At 46.0% G+C, this 22,063-nt stretch overlaps 1 protein-coding gene across 1 annotated transcript in view; it reads right to left on the bottom strand.

The window, feature by feature from the left end:
- The window catches only part of ELOVL5 (ELOVL fatty acid elongase 5), an 89,341-nt gene extending 68,255 nt beyond the window's left edge, over window positions 1–21,086 (bottom strand). Inside the window, exon 1 of the mRNA XM_066359188.1 lies at window positions 20,797–21,086. The gene's annotated coding sequence lies outside the window, so the exon portion shown is untranslated. The remainder of the gene's footprint in view (window positions 1–20,796) is intronic.
- Between the last annotated feature and the right edge of the window lie 977 nt (window positions 21,087–22,063).

Raw genomic sequence — 22,063 nt, 5'->3', positions numbered from 1 at the left:
TCCTAAACTCTACGGGCCCCCATGAGACTTACAAGTAGGGGAGCAGTGGGCAGTGGCAGCTTGTCCCAGGCTAACCCTCTGAACCTGTCTCCAATGCCCCCTTTTCTCGGACTTTCCAATGACCCAAAGAAGCCCTCCTAGGCTCTCCTATTGTTTTCTTCTATCTTAAACCCCTCTTTGTGTCATTGTCCCCTGCTTTAATAAACGTACTTTCTAAACAAACAAATTAGCTTATCACTATAGACCTCCAATAGAACATCCATGCAAGCAACCAGCGTTGTTAGAAGACCTTAGTTTACTTTTAAATATTATCCTGCCTACAAGAGGGTGCCCTGGAGATACAGCTACTTGATAAAATGGTCAAAACCACTTCACTCGATGATGTTCAAGTACAAAGGTGGCAGTGAGAGGTCACGTGACATAAATCAAGACATTTACTCAGGCAGAAGGAAACAAGAGGTAATAGTTGCTGAAGAAGAAGAAAAGTAGAAGGGTGATCAATATCTTAAAAACCAATAGGATCTGGTTAGAATAGAGGTTCTCAAAGTTTAGCCTAGACGTCTCTGAGGGTCCCTGGACCCTCTTCAGAGCTTCCGTAAGATCGACACTGGTTTTGTAATCCTATTAATTGAGGACCTTTTCAGTATCATCTCTCTCATCACTGTACAGTGTCCCACAGGTTATCTGATCTGTGATCTCGAAAGATTGGATGAAGAAGCAAGTAGCTGCCTTTCATTAAGCCAGATACGTAAGAGATTGGCATATGGCAATGTCTGTTTTCACAATTTTCTTTTGTTTTGGAAAAAAAATTTTTTATAAAAATATGTTATTTATGTTATATAATGGGGCTAATTGTTATTTTTAGATGTATGATTAATTTAAAAACTTTTTATTTAAAAATTACTCCTTTCAAAGGGAGGCGCTTCTGAACAGTGGAAGTCATGCTTGGAGGTGAAATGTCGCTTAGATTCTTATTTTGGAGAAGGGTGTGTCGTGTCACTTTCTCCCTCTTTTATTTCTATTCATTCTGTCTTTTGCTGTGACTTTTGCTGACCTGATTTTCTTTCTTCAGCTGGAATTCTGCTTTCCTTCTGGTATTATATTCCTGCACAATGTCAAAACCACACCAGCAAGTGACACCCCATGTCTGTGTGGGGTCAGTACAGTTGGAATGTACTAATGGGCACTGAAGTGCAGGACTAACATCATCTCTTCCCTCTCCTGCCTCAAACATGCCTTAATTGTGCTGCACTCAGCTGATGCTTTCTGGATGTTCGGCTTTGTCTTTTAGGGATACTGATGTAAATGACAACCCAGAATATTACACACCAAAGGAATTTTTAAGACTGTATATACCAATCCACATAAACGCTCCCTGAAGTCTTCAATTTTTGTTCTAAAACCCAAAAGTTTGAGAGCTGATGTACTAAAAATTGTGTACAGAAATCTTCCTCTCTATAAGGTTTTACTTCTAAAAAGACATATTTTAAATTTATATTTCTAGCCCTGGACAGCTGGCTCAGTGGATAGAGCATCGGCCTGGCGTGTGCATATCCTGGGTTCGATTCCCCTTCAGGGCACACAGGACAAACAACAATCTGCTTCTCTCCCTTTCCTCTCCCCTTCTCTCTCTTCACCTCCGACAGGCAGTGGCTCTACTGGTTTGAGCGATGCCCCGGCACTGAGAGGAGCTCGGCTGATCCAAGCACATCAGCTTCAGTAGCTAAAAATAGCTCAGTTGATTCGAGTATTGACCCCTAGACAGTGTTGCCAGTTGGATCCTGGTTGGGGCTGTCTCACTATTTTCCCTCCTCTCACTTAAAAAAAAATTAGCTTCCCAACTTAAAGGCAAATATCCAAAGTTAAGTATAAAGAATGTCTTTATACTTGAGGAGTTAAATTTAACTTGGAGTACAGAGTTTAAAAACCAAACACTTAAATCCTTGAAATTTGTTAATATAGTCACTTTGAAAGTAAGCTAACAGTAACAAACAAAGCTTGCAATAAATAATTTACTCTGAAATAATTAAGTTCCTCCTGGTTTTCTACTAACTTATCAAATCATATGTCATATGTTATAATATAATGAGAAACTCAACACCAATGAATGTAACAGGGTAAGCTGATTTTCATGTTACTATGTGGGCATAAAACCTCTGAAAGTTTCTTTTAGGCAAAGCATGTTACTAACCCTTTCCAAATGAGGATACTCTTAGTCACCAAAAACTAAAATTTTAAGTAATAAATAATGACAGACACAAGCTTCCTGTGGCTAACTCACATTAGGCAGTACTGCAACGAGACTGTATTCACTTTCATCAAAAAACACACAAATGCTGAAGTGTTTATTGATTTACATACAGAGAAAGAGAGAATGCTTGCTCAGAATCAAAGTAAAAAATGCATATTCCTGACTTTAACTCGCCACAACAAAACACCTCTTAGGAACAACACTTTCCATTTGCCTGTCTATTGCCTCAGTTGTCCGATTTTCACCAGCTCCTAATTTCTTTGACTCATTCTGCTCATCGGATCAAGTTAGCATTGTGCAGGAGGTTTCCCCAAATTCATAGCGTGGCCTCCTCACATAAAAAGCCACCTTCCCCTGCAGGCTGCAGCTGCTATCTACTCTCAGCATCAGTGGCCGGGCCTGTGGGTTCCCTTTCTTCCTCTAAATGGGGTGTCACTTGCTGGTGTGGTCTTGACATTATGCAGGAATATAATTACCAGAAGGAAAGCAGAATTCCAGCTGAAAAAAGAAAATCAGGTAAGCAAAAGTCACAATGAAAGGAATGAATAGAAATAAAAGAGGGAGAAAATGACATGACACACCCTTCTCCTCCAAACTAAGACTCTAAGGGACATTTCACCTCTCCAAGCATGGCTTCCACTGTTCAGAAGCGCCTCCCTTGGAAAGACAGCAGTGTCAATGAGAGAACAATCCTGTGTGAAGCTTAGCACTTACTTAATATAAAGGCACATTACATACTCCCATCTCTCAGGAAGACACTCAGTGCTTTTAAACTAGAGCTCAGAGCACTCACCTTTTAGTTATGAACACAGAACAGATATTTGCAAGTTTTTCTCTACAAAATGTTTTTTTCTGTTCGCTTTCTTGGTTCAGAAAACATTACAGAGAAGTGCCTGCAAGCCAAGTAGACTGTTTTCTTTAGGGGCAACAACTTGATTTCAAGAAGGAAAACAAAAGAATCATGACTGTGTGGTCAGTACAGTTGGAATGTACTAATGGGCACTGAAGTGCAGGACTAACATCATCTCTTCCCTCTCCTGCCTCAAACATGGCTTAATTGTGCTGCACTCAGCTGATGCTTTCTGGGTGTTCGGCTTTGTCTTTTAGGGATACTGATGTAAATGACAACCCAGAATATTACACACATAAATCTTATTTTAATTAAATCAAAGGGAAACAAGAATAGTGTAGTTGGTCAAGTTAGAATAACTTATTTCAATCTTATTTCCTCTTATTTCAATCTTATTGCCTTTTTTGGAGAAAGAAATTGAAATCGAAAGTGAAGTTCATGTGTAGTTTATGGAAGTCATTACTTTATCAGTAGCCATACCTCGTAAATTTATAGGCTTTAATATTTTTTAAATTGGCCCTAGTGGGTTGGCTCAGTGGATAGAGCATTGGCCTGGCATATGTCTCAGGTTTGATTCCTGATCAGGGCACACAGGAGAAGTGACCATCTGCTTCTCCTTCCTCTCTCTCCCCCTTTCAGCAGCTGGTGGCTCAATTGGCTACTGGTTCTAAAGATGGCTCGCTTAGTCCTAGCACATTGGCCTCAGGTGCTAAAAATAGCTTGATTTATTTGAGCATAGGCCCTAGACAAGGGTTGGTGGGTAGATCCTGGTAGGGGTGTGTATGGGAGTCTATATCCTTCCTCCTCTCACTTTAAAAAATTTTTTTAAAATTTGTATTTGTTATAGTTTCCATTGAAAATCTTTTTACTCATAAGCCCAAATTATAAATACATAGTGCAAATGCCACCAAGTAGAAGGACAGTGATCAAAGAGACATAAAACAACATCATAGCTAATGTGATGCCACAGGAAAAAAATCTCTAAGGTTCAAACACATTCTATAGTTGTTCTCTCCATTTCTCAGGAAATAGGATATAATCTCAATGGTTACTACCAAGTTCATTATGAAGAACAAAGGAATTCAGAAACCAAGAACTTCCAGGATGCAACCATGTCTAAAATAAGTCTATATATAGTTCCACAGCAAATAGGTATTTTAAAGACAGATGTGAAAATGTTATAGCAAATAGCACCCACTTCCCTTTTTTCAGCACAAGCCAAGTTTTGTTTACAGCTCCATCCTCTCTCACTCACTGGGTGAGATCTGACAGTGTCACTGTGGGGGCGGGGGGAGGGACACAGGACCCTGAGTGTCTGGCTGGGTGACAAAGAGGCAGACAGGCTTCTGAAAAGAGGACCAGCAACACAAGGTAAAAATATGCAAAGGAGCAGGGGGTGTTACCAAATTGTGTTATTTAGTTTATTTAAATGTGTTAATTATTCACTTAGTATTACCTTATTTTTATGCATTAAAAAATTATATTGTACAGAATTAAAATGGCAGCAAATATAATTTCGGTAAAACACTAAGAAAAACTTAATTTTAAGGACAGTGACATCTTGGATTGTTAAAAGGGGATGCTGAGACTCTTCCCTGGAGAAGCTCACGGAGAACAGCGGCATCATGTGCCCAGTCCCGCACCTCCAATCCCAGCGATAAGGCCAGATTGCCCGGTCTCTCTCCACCCACATACACGAGGTCCTCCTGAACTCCAGCTCAACCAGCCAAAAGCTGAATCCAGCACACTTCCCTCGCAAGCTTGTCTTCCTTCTGTCCTTATTTGTGTGAGGAGCCCCGAGCCTCCCCAGGAAGCCAGTCCTGAAAGCATGCATGCTCCATCCCTCACCCTGCACTGGGTAGCTGGCCACCCAGGCTTCGGGTCCTGCTGACAGTGCTGCAACTTCAGCGGCCCCCATTTCTACCTCCACCCCCCATCTCCAGTCTCCTGCTCATCACCTCTTCACCAGAACTGTCTTCTAGGGAGTCCTTGGCCTCCAGGACCTCCTCCTATCCAATCCAACTCATAAATGAACCTGCCACATTGGTCTCTTAGAGGACAGCTCTCTTTCACTCGGCAAACACTGACCCCCGTATTAGTCCTCCAGGGCTGCTCTAACAAGCCACCGCAAACCTGTGGCTGAAGACAGCACATTTCTCTTAGAATTCCCAAACGAGTCGCACCGGACTAGAATCACGGTGTCAGCAGGGCTGTGTTTTTTGGAGGCTCAGTGGGAAATCCCTTCCCGAGCCTTTTCCAGCTCTGGAGACTGCCTGCATGTCTTGGTTTATGGTCCCACTGTCTTGCTTTCAAAGTCAGCAACCCCGGGCCCAGTCTCTTCATGCTGCCATCTTTCTAGCGTCTTCTGCCTTGCGCTTCCCAGTTAATCCCCCTGTGATTACACTGAGCCCACCCAAACAATCCAGGGCGGCTACTCTCCCTTCCATAGCATTTATTATCTCACACTACCTTCCTGAACACACCCTAGCGCTACTCTCAAACTGCAGGACTGAGCAGCAGCAAACACACCTGGGCTCCTCCTTCCCACCAACTCTCACAGAACTTGCTCTATCTAGCAGGCCCCCCCACTCTCCTGTCCAAATTCAACTTATCTTCTAGCCCAGGCCCAACGCCACCCACCTCTCTATCTCTCTGCCTTCTCTGAATACCCACAATGCCCCGTTCCCCCAACTGGCACATTCGGCACTAACAAAAGGGTTTAAAAAAACTCGAAACTGTTTCTGGTGCAGCTCCTCAGCGAGCTGCGTGATCCCGGGCAAGCCACGTAACATCTTGACATTGGTTTAAAATTCTTTCCCAGTTTCTAAGCTCTGTGAAATTGTTTTTCTTTTTTTTTACATTAACAGAGAGAGAGTCAGAGAGAGGGACACATAGGGACAGACAGACAGGAAGGGAGAGAGGTGAGAAGCATCAATTCTTTGTTGCAGCACCTTAGTTGTTCATTGATTGCTTTCTCATATGTGCCTTGATGGAGGTGGAAGGGCTACAGCAGAGTGAGTGACTCCTTGATCAAGCCAGTGACCTTGGGCTTCGAGCCAGCGACCATGGGGTCATGTCTATGATCCCATGCTCAAGTGGCAACCCCGCGCTCAAGCCGATGAGCCTGCATCTTCTGGGTTCCAGTCCGATGCTCCACCCACTCCACCACCCCCTGGTCAGGTGGATTTTGTCACTTTTGATCCCCGAAGCCACTACCTAATAATGAAGGCCACCATCATGTCAACTGATAAACATACTCCCTTCCTAACAGGTCTTCCCTGCCTGCCATGCTGTGTTGCTCCACAACCCCTCAGAAGCACCTTTCTGGGTTACTCCCCTCCCCCAAACTGGTCAAAGGCTTTTAGGAAAATGTCCCAAGTCTCACTGTGGCTCCAGAACCCACACGACCAGGCCCGTTTCCTCCTCCTCACTGACCCTCTGCTCCTCACATGCTCCCCCACGCCCACGTGCTCCCCCACCCCCAGCTACCTGCCCCCTCACCCCGGAGCCTCTGCTCGAGCGCCTACTTCCTCTTTCCATTACAGACTCCCGCTTTTCTCCAGGGCCCGTTTCCTGGTTAAAGTCCTGGCCAAAGAGACAGAAACAAGGCCGTCTAGGTGCAGTTTCTGGGAACTTCCCCTAGGAAAAAGCATGAGTAATCCCTCTGCCCTGTCCACCGTTTGTCTCTCCCCAGGCCTGCCTACACTGAGCTAGAAGGAGCCTATGGCCAGGCACACAGCTGTAGGCCTACCACCCTCTCCCCCTGCCAGCCTTCTATGGGAGACAGAAACTTCAACCTTGTTTTGAGATCCCCTTATTTGGGACATGACTATTTTAGGATCACCATCACTTGCAGCCAAACCTAAGGACAACACATATAGCCATATCCACAGCACCAACAATTATCTGTTGCCTCAAGTACATACCTCACCTCTTCTACTGGATTATAATCTCTTTGCCAATAGATGGACTGTGATCTGTCCCAGCCGAATCTATGCTCCTTAGCAGAAGGTAGCACACAGAAATCCTCAACAGTGAGTGAATGTGACTGACCAATGAACTAGCGACCATGTGGCTACTGAAGCAGATAGGCTCTGCCCAATCTATACGGTCTAATTCACCTGGGCTCAATGTGGTGGCCACAGTAAGGTTAAAAAGCGTGGCTGTTTCCACCATTATTTTATCATGGAACAGTCAGGTGTCTAGACACCAGAGGTCATGCTATTGCTTGTTTGGAGACATGCCACCAGTGTGGTCTCCAGCAGGCATATGCTACCTGAATGCTTTACATGGAAATATGCAAATGAGGCCCTTTAAAATAACAGCGTGTCACCTCTGTTCCTGGGGATGTCTAGCAATTTGCAGGATCTGTAGGCTGTTGTTGCTCTAATTCGGAGGGGATAATGGCAACGCTGTACAGGGAAGCCAGACCTCCAGAGCCCCTGTGAGGGTGGACTTCCCTTTCGTGAAATAGTATGTATTCTCAGGCTATCAAGGTACACTAACCTTCACATAGATATTAGCACAGATTACTGAATGGAATACACTTGAAAGGCATGTATCTAGAGAAATATGTATGCAAAGAATTGCTAGGTATCTACTGTTTGTCAGATGGTATATAGGTACCGAGGATACAGAGAGTAACATGACAGACACTGCAAAGAGGAAGGGAAAGAACTACACGGTTATCCTCACTTCACGAATAAGGAGCTGGCCCTGGCCAGTGGGCTCAGTGGATAGAGCATCAACCTGGCATGCAGCTGTCCCGGGTTCAAACTCTGCTCAGGGCACACATGAGAAATGACCATCTGCTTCTCTCCCCTTGCCTTTCCCCCAACTTTCTTTCTCTCTCTTTCTCCCACAGCCAGTGGCTCAATTGGTCTGAGCATTGGCCCTGGGTGCTGAGGATAGCTTGGTCCCAGTGTCGGTCCCAGGTGCTGAGGATAGCTTGGTTGATTCAAGAATTAGCCCCAGGTAGGGGTTGCTGGGTGGACCCCAGTCAGCACACATGCAGGAGTCTGTCTCTTTATCTCCCCTCCTCTCACTTAAAAAAAAAAAAAAAAAGAATAAGGAAACTGAGGCACACAAAGGTTAGGTATCAGAACCAGGGTTGCACAAGTATGAACGGGGAGAACATTTAAGACAACAGAATCAAGGTCCTAGAATGTGAGGCTTTGCCCTATGAAGAACACGACTTTTTAGGTTTGCCTGCTTTTGTGGTTTTGTTTTCGGAGGGAGAACTGATGAGGAAGCATTCAAATACAGCTTGTATGGAACAGAGATGGGAGCAGACAAGGTACATTTGGGAAAATGAAGTCTGTGGTGTGTTCTGGGTCAAAAGTGCAGGTGGCAGGAAATGAAGCTGGACCCAGAATAGCCCCAAAGATGAGTAAATGAAGTTTACAGGGTGTGAAATGACCCTATCAACACCTCAGAAGAGCACTGTCATGCAGATTCGGGACCAGAACACTGGGGAGTCAGAAAGGAGCCAGGGGAGAACTGTAGTCACCCAGGAAGGAACTGATGTACTTCTAGGGGCAGACAACGGAAGGGGCAGGTGGAGGCAGAGAGGGGCAGTGGGGAGCCTGGATAACACCTGGTGAACACAGGTAGAGGGGGAGGAGAAGGACGTGGTTGATGGGAGAGAGGAGGACCCGGGCACTGCTCCCAGCTTGATGGCCTGTAAAATTGGTGGATGGTGGTGCTTCTGGCCATGTTGGCCAACGGTGGAAAGGGGTTTGCATGGATCCAGGGGAACCTCACTGACGAGAAGTTATGAGCATGGAGTTTAGAGGAAAGAAGTGGATTGGAAATAAGTACATATCTGAAATGAGTAACTGGGTGTGTGTGTGTGGTGAATCCAACTAGACCACCAATGAAAATTGGTTTTCCAATAGTACCTTGCATACTATTTAACTAAATCTAAAATTCTGGGAAGCCCTTTAAAATATGCAGTTCCATTCCTTAAAAAGTTGAGAAACTCAAGAATGAAGCTCTGTGCCAGGGCCAGTGAAAAGCACCCCCTCACTGGGCAACGCAGTCGCAGCCACCTTCCTCGAGGGTCGCCGAGCCTGTTCCAGACCCACCATTCCTTGCCAAATAAAGAAGAAGGAGCTACTGTGAAAATAAAGCAAGCACAGTATTTATAGCACTCTCCTGGGGACACGGAAGTCCGGGGGTGCTTCAGAAGCTCACTGGAGACGTTCCGACCTGTTTCACAGGGCAGCCACCTTCTCGGCCGCCGCACACTGTACAGAGGACAATGACTGCTAAAGTGCCGGTCATGGACCTCAGGATCCTATGCATGCCTCTACTGGGTCCCTCGAAGACCTTGAAGAGGCTGAGCTCTACCTCAATCATATTCCTAACATTAAAGCAGACTGTAATTACAAACAGCTGGGAGACAAACATTTAAGAGGCTTTTAGGACACATTTTCTGCTATATGCAATTAATAATGCTTATCTGATTGCAGCCTCTTAACTTATGTGATTGCTTAAATAGTCAAAATAAATTATCATGTTCCCCAAACTCATTCGTACAAATTATACAAAGGCAGTGCTGTCGCTGTAGCAGAAATTAAAAGAGGGTGGAGAAACATAACTTCAAACGCATGTAATATAAATAAGGCATGTGACATTAAAACACATTTCTTTTTAAAAACTGAATCTGAACACCAACATTTTATAAATGTTGTTTGGGTGTGGGGGTCAATGAGGAGAGGAAGAGGCAGGGAGCCAGGGAGAAACTGTAGGAAAGGACTGATGTACTTCCAGGGGCAGACAATGGAAGGGGAAGACAGAGTCAGAAAGAAGCAGAGAGGGGCAGGGAGGAACGAGGGGGGGGGTAGAGGGGGCAGATGGGGGCAGGAAGGGGCAGAAGAGGGCAGGGAGGGATAGAGGAGGGCAGAGGGGGGCAAGGAGGGACAGAGGGGGGCAGTGAGGGGCAGGGAGGGACAGAGGGGGGGTAGAGGGGACAGAAAGGGGCAGATGGGGGCAGGAAGGGGCAGAGGGGGCAGAGAGAGGCAGAGGGGGGCAGGAAGGGGCAGAGTGGGGCAGGGAGGGATAGAGGAGGGATAGAGGAAGGCAGAGGGGGGCAGGGAAGGGCAGAGGTGGGCAGGGAGGGGTAGAGAGGGGCAGAGGGGGGCAGGGAGGGATAGAGGAGGGCAGAGGGGGCAGGGAAGGGCAGAGAGAGGCAGGGAGGGGTAGAGAGGGGCAGAGGGGGGCAGGAAGGGGCAGAGAGGGGCAGAGGGGGGCAGAGAGGGGCAGAGGTGGGCAGGGAGGGGTAGAGAGGGGAAGAGGGGGGCAGGAAGGGGCAGAGGGGGGCAGAGAGGGGCAGAGGTGGGCAGGGAGGGGTAGAGAGGGGCAGAGGGGGACAGGGAGGGATAGAGGAGGGCAGAGGGGGGCAGAGAAGGGCAAGGGGGGCAGGGAGGGGTAGAGAGGGGCAGAACGAGGCAGAGGAGCAGAGGGGGGCAGAGGGGGGCAGGGAAGAGCCTGGATGGACAATATGTGGTGAACACAGGTGGAGGGGTAGGAGAAAGATGTGGTTGATGGAAGAGAGAAGGACCCGGGTACTGCTGCCAACTTGATGGCCTATAAAATTAGTGGATGGTGGTGCTTCTGACCATCTGTTAAAAAAAAAGCTTGCTATACTGTGGTATTTTTAAAATTTATTGATTTTAGAGGGAGAAGATTAGAGAGGGAGAGGAAGAGAGAGAGAGAAAGAGAGAGAGAGAAACATCAGTCTCTTTCTGTATGTGCCCTGACCAGGGATCGAACCCACAACGTTTGGGTATCTGGACCATGTTCTAACCAACGAGCCATGTGGCCAGGGTCAATGTGGGTGTGTTTTTTTTTGTTTGTTTGTTTGTTTTGTTTTGTTTTTTTAAGAGGGAGGAAGAGGGAAGGAAGACAGGTAAAGAGAGAAGCATTAACTTCTTGTTCCACTTAGTTGTGCACCCGTTAATTCCTTCTCATACATGCTCTGACCGGGGCTTGAACTGGAGACCTCAGGTCAAGCTAGTGCCCTCAGGGTTGAGCTAGCAACCTCCGCACTCAGGGATGATGCTCTACCCACTGCACCACTGGCCAGGGCCAATGTGGCATTTTTAAAAGCAAGCACAATCTAGTAATCATTTACTCATCTCTCCTATAGAGTAGCTATAGAAGTGTTTTATAGAAATTGTCATATTCCATGTTAATGTATAAGCCATTCTGTGCATTTTGTGATTCTCCTTTTTAGGAATTATTGTATTCATAGCCAACATACTGTTGTCAGACCTAGTGACCACACCCAGAAAGAAAATAAGGAAGTTCTAAAAGAGTCTACTAATCCCAAGGGAACTGAAGGTGGTGGAAAATGTGTCTATCTTCAGCACGAACAAATAGCCCTTAGTGGGGCCTGTGTCAGATTATGTAGATGTTTTCAAAATATACATGGCTTCCTCTGCCCAAGGGAAATCAGAAAATCTGGAGATGGAGGTTCCCTAGAAGATCTGGGTGTCCTTCCTCCCAGCCCACACTTCTCAGGTGTTCTACACCTTGTAAATCAAATCCAGGTAAGGCCAAATAAAGAAATCAATGCCAGATGGATGCCCTTGGCTAGTCATACTAGTCCAGCCAACTGGCAACTGGGCTTTGGACCCTGGTTTCTGACACCAACAATTACAGAGCTCTTCTGTGTTTGCAATATTACACCAAAAAGAGGAGACTTACTTGCATAATCTCTGAGAAAGGAACAAAAGGTCACCCTTTCAAGGGCGAATTATAAAGGTTATTCCCTTATTAGATTACTTTCTCTAATGATTAGTTACTGTTAAAAGTTCTATGTTCGATACATTGTCAACCTCCCAGGATGTAATGCTGAATAAGAAATTCAACTTTGTCTCCTCTAGTTCTGTATCAAGAGCTGCAAATGCAAAGAGAACTATTTAGGTCTAACAGGCGATCAGCTTGCCAGGGTGGCTAAGAGCAGACTGCAGCCGGCCGGCCTGGGATTGAACCCTGGCTGCTACCTGCTAGCTGCAGAGCCTTGAACAAGTAACGTAAGCTTTCTGCGCCTTAGTTTCCTCATCTGCAAAACTGGGGTACCTACATCAGGAAGGTTTGTAAGGCCAAAATTAATATACGTAGAAGACTTTAGAAAAGTGCCTGCTATGTGGTATTGAGCGGCTGTATTCAGTCCTTACAGATAAGCCTCATTCTTCATAACTTGCAAAGTATTCCACTGCCCAGGTATAGGTAATTTATTATCCTGAGGACCTTTACTCTTTCAATCTCTGACTATGACAAACAAGGCTTCAGTGAACATCCTATATAACAGAGGGATGTTCACTGTTTACCATGATCATCAAATTAAGTCAGTCCCCTATTTAACTTTCATGTAAAACACAGACCGTCTGAGTACCCTCCAAAGCAGGCACAGGAATAGTCACCTCGAGGTTCTACACAGAAGTCTCAAAGAAGTGGAGCCTCTTACTGCCAAAGCTGATACACACATAAGTGGCAGAGCTGGAACCCTGCCCAGATGTGTAACTGCTAAACTGAAAGGTATTTTCTTCAATCTGCTTCCTACAGCTTTGCTTATTTTTTTTTAAGCAACAGTAGGTGCTCTTATCAATGTACCTCAGATTTATAGTAGTGATAAATTTTCAGAAGTTGTATAAAAAGTACACTCAAATTTTCACAGAGGTGTATATCAGCTCACAAACTGGGCAGATGGAGGTGTCAGAAACTTCTTTAAATATTAAAGGCATTTACCCACCCTGGCTGGAGAGCTCAGTTGGTTAGAGCATTATCCTGATATGCTAAGGTTGGAGGTTTGATCCCCAGTCAAGGCACATACAAGAATCAATCAATGAATGCATAGATATGTGGAACAAGAAGTTGATGTCTCTCTCTCTCTCTCTCTCTCTCTCTCTCTCTCTCGCCCCCCTTCCTCTAAACTCAATCAATTAAAAAAATATTTTAATATTATTTAACTCTTCTGCCAAAGAACAAAGCAGATGTACACTGAACACAACCCCTAGGGAGAGACACCACACTGCCAAACTCTCAGGGAAGCAAATGAGTAATTATTGAATTTGGTATCGTGAGAATTATTCTTTGGGGAAAGAGAAATTCCTAACAATTATTTATACTTTGTAATAGCACTTGCTGTGCCAAGACAAAGGGGGTCAGGGACTGTGGGGTGCAGAATAACGCAGACAGAGTCAAGACCCAAGCGGCACTCTCCGACATGACGTGACGAGGTCTGTTCAGTACGGGCTTCGCAGAGATTCGTCCTGACAGGGTGGAAAGGCTGACAACCGGGAAGGAAAGGGGAGAGGTGGACCTTACCGGAGGTGGACCTGTCACCAGCACGCGCTCACAGGAGGACGCTAGCCCAGTACAGGATCAGTTATTGCAGGTATGCTTCAAGAAAATGGCTATTCTCCTAACCAGAGGAAGTGTGACAGTACCAGCATGAAAAATCCTAAAACAAATAAACTATATATTTCATAAATCTCAGTCAGCAAGAAGACCAAAGTCTATATGAGGATATGAGGAATATGAAAACATTACACACAACTGTCTTTGAAACAGTAATGGAGGGAAAGAAGGGGGGAGGATGGGAATTCTGTCTTTCTGGACACTCACCAAGCATGAATATTTTAAATCCAAGCACCACATGATTCTAAAAGTGAAAGCCAACAAGTCAAATAGAAATGTTCCCATGGAAGGAACATGTCAGCGGCAGCCCAGAAGGAAGCAAACTGCTTGCAACATTTATAGGCTGAAGTTGGGGCTGGAGGTGTGAGGGGAGGCCGAGTTCTTATCACAGAAACTCAAAATTATGTCAGGTTACTTTCCTAATCAAAGGCCAAAACATCTCGCGAGGTTATGTTTAACCACTTAAAGAGAAAACTGTACTTGCCATCACTGAGTTCTAACATCTACTTTTCTAAGACCTAAATGATTTCAACTTTCATTGGTCAAACATAAACAAAAGATTTGTTCTTGGCAAAAGGGAAACTGAAGAACTTAGTTCTGAAAGGGACTTGGAAATCACCTTAGTTTAATCTTTTATTTTTAAAGAAAGAGAGGCCATTGCCCAGAATTGATTTTCTTACAGTTGATGGCAAGTTAGGACAAGACGCCATAGCAGCTAGCTTCTATAAAAGGGTGAGACATCCTACCTTAAACAACTATGCCTCCCAACCCTCTCAAATTACTTCAATTGTAATAGACAAAGAACTATGCATATGCTTTATTATAATCCTGTATCATGAGGCAACATTTATTTAAATATCTATTAGGTGAGTTGAGGTAACCCAGCTGATGGAAGCAGAAGCCTAGGTTTTTACTCTTGACTCCACCAGCAACAGGCTGCGTGAACTTCAGAATCCTGGGATCTGCCTCTTCTCACCACCGACACTTTATTAAAAGGTGGAAAGCATCCTCACTACTGTAATATTAAATGCGGAAAATGCTTGTAGTGATTTTAATATGCCACTGATTATAAGCTGCATCTCTACCCAGATGTTAAAATGTGAAAAGCTGAGTCTGAAAATGGACGAAATGTGGTGGAAACACATACTCGCAGAAGGGCAACAACAAGGCAGCTGAGAGACCGCTGGCCAAGAGGAGGAACCTGACGCTTCTTCCAGGGGAAGAAATGGTTCGTGGGGACCCGTATTGGGACTGTTAGGTATTTCCACCTGATTAAAGCTTCCTCCTTCTCCCCTTATGATAGCATGATTCTTCTACCATCTAGTCTTAAGAATGGCCATTAGCATTTTTAATAGGATAGACAGACAGATAGGAAGGGGGAGAAATGAGAAGCATCAACTCATAGTTCCAGTAATTTAGTTGAATCCAATTGGTTTCCAAGTCATGTCACAAAGCTGGTTCAATCAGCTCTCTCCAACCTGTGTTCATGGCCACGGCTCCGGGAAGGGCTTAACCACAGCCCTGGCCTCCTCTAACAGCCTCCCAACCCACCTCCGCATTCTCAGTCTCTGTACACACAATCCATCCTACACACTCTGACAAGACTCATGTTCCTGGAACACAGGATGCATAATGCACTCCTTCTAGCTCAAAAGCTTCAAGGGTGCCATTACCAAACAAACATCTCTGTAGAGAGAGCAGGCTAGGAGGCACAACAACCTGGCTGGAATGCTTTGTGACCTTGGGCAAATGCCTAAACTTCTCTGAGCCTCATTTCCTCACCTGTAGAGTTGAATGCTCACAGTACCAACTGTTAGTAGTTAAGATAAATCCATGTAAAAAGTGCTGAGTGCCAGATTTGACACATAATAGCTCAATAAAAGTTAGCCATTATTATTAACAACCTGCCTTTCTAACCTTTTCTTCCACATCTGCCCTCTCTATCAGCTTCAGCCCACAGGGCTACTTCACTAACTCTACCAGGCATCCCCAAACTACAGCCCCGCGGGCCACATGCAGCCCCCTCAGGCCATTTATCCGGTCCCCTGCCGCACTTCCAGAAGGGACACCTCTTTCATTGGTGGTCAGTGAGAGGAGCACTGTATGTGGCAGCCCTCCAACAGTCTGAGGGACAGTGAACTGGCCCCCTGTGTAAGAAGTTTGGGGACCCCTGTTTTGCTCTCCAAAACCCCTCTCATAGAATGCCTGTGCTACTATCTCTGTATGTTAAGATCGCTCCATGAAATGTAGGCCTAAATTCAAATGTCAGTTTCAAGTCTATTAAGTTTAACCCAATCATCTCTTTACTGCTGACATCCTTGGAGGCTCCTAGATCCACCCCTGTGGCTCCCTTCCCCACGTCCACGCAGGCTCTTCCTAAAGATCTAGTAACAGCTAGGTAGGTGAGGTGAGATTAAATCTACTCCTCAGTTAGGGGATGGGCCCCAGGTTATCAGATTTATATATACTGTTCTAGTTATTACTTCAAGTAAACAAGGCCTAAGTCATTCACTTTGGGGCCAAGGACCCTCACTGGAAGGTGGAGGAAAGGAAACTTCCCACCTGAGAAGATGCTAACAGGACGGTCCAAACTGTTTGCTGGCAGTCATCTTGCCAAATCAGACTACGGAAATAATAACATCCAAGAGCACCTCGGAGAAACAGCAGAAGTTCTGCCATCAAAGCCTTGGCCTCAGTGGATAGAGCATCGTCCTGATGTGCCAATGTGGCAGGACTGACCCCCAGTCAGGGCACATACAAAAACCAACCAGTGAATGCATAAATAAGTGGAACCAACTGATATTTCTCTCTCTACCTTCCTCTCTCTCTCTCACTAAAATCCAATTTTAAAAAGTTCAGCCATCAAACTTTTCGGGTCAGGCGGTCATTTAAGGCCAACTGAGTTGGGTTTTCTGTCTCCTGCACCACAAGCACCCTAACCAATTCCAGAGTACTAGGCACTGATACGTCTAATATAGACAGCTCTGCCATAAAGCTTTCCCAGATACAGTTAGACAAGTCCTCTGCCATCTGTTTCTGACTGCCTTTCAGTCCAAGGTGCAGAACGAGGATAGGTATGAAAGGATTAAAGTGTAAGCTAATTCAGGGAGCCCTTTGCAGTCAGGAACTTTATCATTCAACTTTGTATATAACCTCTGCTGTCATATCTCCCCCCCCCCCCTCTCTCTCACATACATACACACCACATTCAATAACTGACAAGTCAATGAATTAATAAAAAGAATGAATCAAATATGGGCTAAAAGAAAGGAAAGAGATTTTAGACAGATTTGAAAGATAACAAGTAATTAATCTTGGATGGCTTGAAGATGGGCCTTTAAACATGAGGTTAAGTTTTTAAGTTACAGAGTTACATAAATGGCAGAGAGCCCACTAAAGAAATCTCAGCAGCGCAAGGATAGACAAAGGAGCAGGTATGATACAAGAGACAGAGCTATGTGAACCTGGAAAAATCACTTGGCACGCCTAGGCCTTAGTTCTCTTTCTTTAAAAAAGGAGGTAAGGATAACACTTCTCATAGGATGGTGTAAGAATTATGTGTAGAAAGCAACTATTTACAGAAAGGTACTAACATCAAAAATATCTGAGCCTGACCTGGCGGTGGCACAGTGGATAGAGCGTCAGACTGGGATGCAGAGGAACCAGGTTCGAGACCCTGAAGTCTCCAGCTTGAGCGTGGGCTCATCTGGTATGATCAAAGCTCACCAGCTTGGACTCAAGGTCACTGGCTTGAGCAAGAGGTTACTCGGTCTGCTGAAGGCTCATGGTCAAGGCACATATGAGAAAGCAATCAATGAACAACTAAGGTGCCGCAAGGAAAAACTGATGATTGATGCTTCTTATCTCTCTCTGTTCCTGGCTGTCCCTAGCTATCCCTCTCTCTGACTCTCTCTCTGTCTCTGTAAAAAAATAAATAAATCTGAAACTGAATGCATGCAAAGGCTTAGTTATGGGTGCCTGGCCTGTGGTGGCACAGAAGATAAAGTATCGATCTGGAATGCTGAGGTCCCTGGTTCAAAACCCTGGGCTTGCCAGGTCAAGACACATACAACAAGCAAGCAATGAACAGCTAGAGTGAAGCAACTATGAGTTGATACTTCTCACTCCTCATCCTCTGCCTCTCTCTGTAAAATTAATAAAAAGAAAGAAATCGTGGTTATTATAACCATCTGTAAAAAAAGAACGAAAAAAGACTTATTTATGGGTAACTAATGGAACGATTATCCCATCAGGAACAGAACAGTTGAGAGGCAACAGACAAGGAGTTCAAGTTCAAAATAATTACAGTATGTCTTAGGGGAGAGAAAGGATGTAGTGGAGTAAGAACGAAGTGAAACCATTACTCACACCCTCCATGTCTGCGTAGGCATCAGGCATCGGAGCTACCCTCAGGAAAGGAACCAGGTTTACTGTGATTCGTATAATTCCAGTGGGAAATAAGACGCCCGAGGACTGATATACTCAGCAAGAGCAGCAAGAGGACAACCGCTAATCACGCTGAGAGGAAACGAGGAGCTAGTGAAACCAAAGTCCCAGAAAGATCCCTGCAAAGGAACATCCAGAAATTGAGGGCTCTAACCTAAAAACAAAAACTCTGCTGGTCTCAGGGAATGAGATAACTTACCTCATTTTCAATTAATGTTTGTGAAAACCTAGTTTCGAATATTTTTCCAGCTATATGAGATTCTCAGGTTTCACTGTTGGCCACATTCCCTCCCCTGGTCAGCAAACCACAGCTCGTGAGCCACATTCGGCTCTTTGGCCCCTTGAGTGCGGCTCTTCCACAAAATACCACGTGCGGGTGCTACCTCGATAAGGAATGTACCTACCTATATAGTTTAAGTGTAAAAAATTTGGCTCTCAAAAGAAATTTCAATCGTTGTACTGTTGATATTTGGCTCTGCTGACTGATGAGTTTGCCGACCACTGCAACCTCACTTCCCCTTCCCCAAGAAGAAAAAATAAAACATTTGGTAGACCCAAGTTGGGTTCTTTAACTGGTATCCTCTCTTGAAATCCACATAACAATTTTGTAACATAAAACCCCCCATTTAGAGACAGAAAAAGAAACTGAGTCAAGGGGGTGGGGGCACTTTTTTAAATGATGAGGTATTGTTCTTGAAGACAATCAATTTTTCTTTTTTAAATTTAGAGAGAGACAGGAACATCAAGCTGTTTTTGTATGTGCCAGGGCTGGGGATGGAACCAGCAAGCTTTGTGCTTCCAGACGAAGCTGTAACCAACAGAGCTATCCAGCCAGGGCTTCATTTTTTATTTGATTGATTTTAGACAGAGCAATGAAAGGAGAGAAAGGGGAGGAAAGGAAGCATTCATCAGTTGTTCCATTCAGTGGTTCATTCATCGTTGTTTCCTGTGATGGGACCCCGCAACCTTGTCCTTTCTGGAGGATGCTCTAAGTCTAACCAACTGAGCTAACCAGCCAGGACCAGACAAATTTTAAGATATGTTTTCTACTTTAACTTTTCAGCAAAGTTCTACTCTATAATCTGTAAAATTAGCCATCTATTACCATCAACATGTCCTCTTGTGTCTTCAGTTAGAAATGGAAAAGGAAAATCCAGAAAGAGAGAGAGAGAGAGAGAAACACAGAAAGTTCCCCCGCATTGAGAAGTTATAATCTAGGGTAGGAATATCAAAGGGACAAGAGTGACATTTCTCTTTTAAGTGCAGAGTATTCCTGGAGAATCCCAGGCAGCATCTAAACTGACTAAAAAAGTGACTCACTTGTCCCCTAGAGCAGAAGAAAGTAAAAGTGTTTTTCCACTGTCATAGAATGCAGAACCAATTAATTGTGTCTGCATTTGTATGTTCTTCACCAAATGCTGTCAGCTGAGATGTGCAGGCAAAACAAGTGCAAACCAACAGGTTATCTACCAAGCAGTTAGGGGAACAAGTTACAAAGCCTAACAAACAACATTAGCTCTTCCATACAACCCTGTAAAGCACTTCCTGCCACGGGTCCGCTATTAAAGAATAAAGGCTGCTTGCTCCACTCAATTCCCCCGCCCGCACCCCTCGGTTCCCCAGCCCAGCTATTAAGTCATGCACAGGATTCATCCATACGTACCCTCACCCCAAACCTGGTCAAATGCATTCTTTAAAATTGCAAGCAAGAAGCTAGGAGACCGCCTTAACAACAATCGTGGAGAAAACACCACCCTCAAAGTGCAAGAACACGGAACGGTTTCGAGACACAGTTTGAAAAAAACAAGTCGTTTGCTCCAAACATGACTACCTCCACCCCAAGGCAGGCGGGAGGACTGGGGGAGTCCGCGGGTAGGGGGAGTATTACTGGCACGGAAACTGTAAAGAGCACTTTTTCTTACAATTCCCAACAGACGCGACCCAAGCGCTTCTTCCCCCAGCCCAGAGCCCCTCCCGGGCCGCGCGCCTCCCTCCCCGCCAGCCGCTCCCGCCTCTCAGCGCCCGGACTCCTTAAAGGGCCGCCGGGTCCCCCTCGAGTCCCCGCCCTCCAGCTTTCGCACCCGCCTCATCCCTCCCAGAGTACCTCCGGCAAGTTATCTGGTTTTAATAAACACCGAAGTGGTCCGGGGCTAGCAGGCTTCCCTCTGGGGACGGGGGGTGGGGGGTGGCGGCAGAAGCGAGACAGAGGGTGCCCGAGCCGCCGGCTCCGCGCGGGACCAAGGCGGGCGCGCCCTGGTTCTTGTTGCCGACCGGACCCACAATCCCCGAAAGCTCTCCGAACTCACCCAGGTTTTGTTCTCCCCAAAGAAAGCGCTCTATTTCAGAAGGCGCCTCCCTGGACCTCCCACCCGCGAGCTCGTCGCGAGCGGGCGGATCCGAGCGCACAACCCCATCCATCCTGCCTCGGGTCTGGGCACAGCGTGTGTGCCCGCGGCGCCTGTCAGCGGGCAAAACTGCCCGCCTGCTGCTTCCACGAGCAGAACAGGTGAGCCAGCATCCCGGTGGAAACTCCCGAGGCGCCCAGGACGAGCCACTTCGCGCCCGCACAGCTCTTTCCGCGCCCGCCGTCCGTCCTGGGCAGCCGGGTTGGGACCCTTGAAGCCCGCCGGGCTGACGGCCGCGGGCCGCCGGGGCGCCTAAGCCACGCGGGCGGATCGCGGGCCGCGCTGGCAGCGACTGCTCCGCACCGGGTTCCGGACCTAACGGCGGTTCGCAGCCCTCTCGTCCCGGCCGCACGCTCGGGCGAGTGTCATGGCCGAGAGGCGGCCCCAGGCGAAGTTTCCTGGAGCTGACGGCTTACCTCCCTTAGCCCGAGGGGCAGCAGCGGCGTGGAGAAGCGGCGAGGCGGCGGCAGGGGCGCCGGGGGCCAGCCGGAGCCGAGGAGGACGTGGTAGGGAGGCTACGGTCGCCAGGAACCGCCGCGATGGGAAGAGGAAGGCGCCGGCTATCTACAATCAGAACGTGGGCTGACCGTGACGTCACAATGGCGCGGCCAGCCAATCGGGATCCCAAGGATGAATCAAGTGCTATGATGTCATGCAGCTTCGGAGCCAATCGCGAGACAATAGAACTTTCGTGATTGTAAATTTCAGAATCCGGTGCAGTGGGGAGCCCAGGCCCGGGGTCGGTCCTCTCTGGTTCATTGGGTCTCTGGGCAATTTTAGCTCCTTTCTTCCTAATAAGCCTGCGTGGAACCCAGAGCCTGCGCAATAGCGGCAGTGAAGTTCCCGATGCCCTGAACTCTCTCTGTGCCAGGCGTGGCAGGGTTGCGTGGTCGTGTTTAGACCGCTTGAAGTCAGCTCTCGTAGCCGCCCTCTCTAGGGTTCTGAAAGGGACTTAGTTCTCCTTGGTCTTAACTCAAAGGGTTAAATTCCTACGGAGACCCCCCGGAAGGAAGGTCTGCAGTTGTACAAGATAAATCAATGACAAAAACCGCTCAGAACTGATGTTTATACTTTCACTCCCTTTTGATAGATTTACCGTGGTTTTCTTGGGGATTCTGATTTTTCCTTGGAGGTCACTACCAATGCTATTTCTACTCCAGAAATTATTCCAAAGGCTTGTAAAAGGAGAAACGGTGGTGGAGTAAGTGACATCTTTTCAGCTGTACAAATTTAAGCACTTAAGAGAAAATGCTTTGTGCTCAGGGCACAAATAGAAGATTCTTTCTGTTTTTCATTGATATTTGGATGATTTGAGGTTTTCATCGTCTTCGAATCCTATGCTTTCCCCATAGCAACCCCCAGAAATTGTCTTTCTTATGTGCCCTCTTGCTGTATTTCTACTACTCCATGTCCTTGGGTCCAATTTAGTTAACCATTTAATGTAGCCAAATTTATTCTTTTACATTTACAATGTAATGTTTATCATGTGCCAGCTGTGTTCCAGGCACTGGACCTTTGAAGTAGGAAAGTAGGTTTACAAACTGTGTACAAATTAGGTAATTTAAACATATACAAATGAGTTTTTTAACAGTCAGTTGCTCCAAAGACTGAATTACTTCAGTTTGTTGGATACTATGTTTAGGTGTTAGGAATAAAAAAATTTCAAAAACACCCTCCGCGTGT

This window comes from Saccopteryx leptura, chromosome 1 (assembly GCF_036850995.1).
Source record: "Saccopteryx leptura isolate mSacLep1 chromosome 1, mSacLep1_pri_phased_curated, whole genome shotgun sequence".
Classification (NCBI taxonomy): Eukaryota; Metazoa; Chordata; class Mammalia; order Chiroptera; family Emballonuridae; genus Saccopteryx; species Saccopteryx leptura.
Note: the sequence above shows the minus strand (reverse complement) of the source record. Positions and strands in the feature narration are given on the sequence as shown.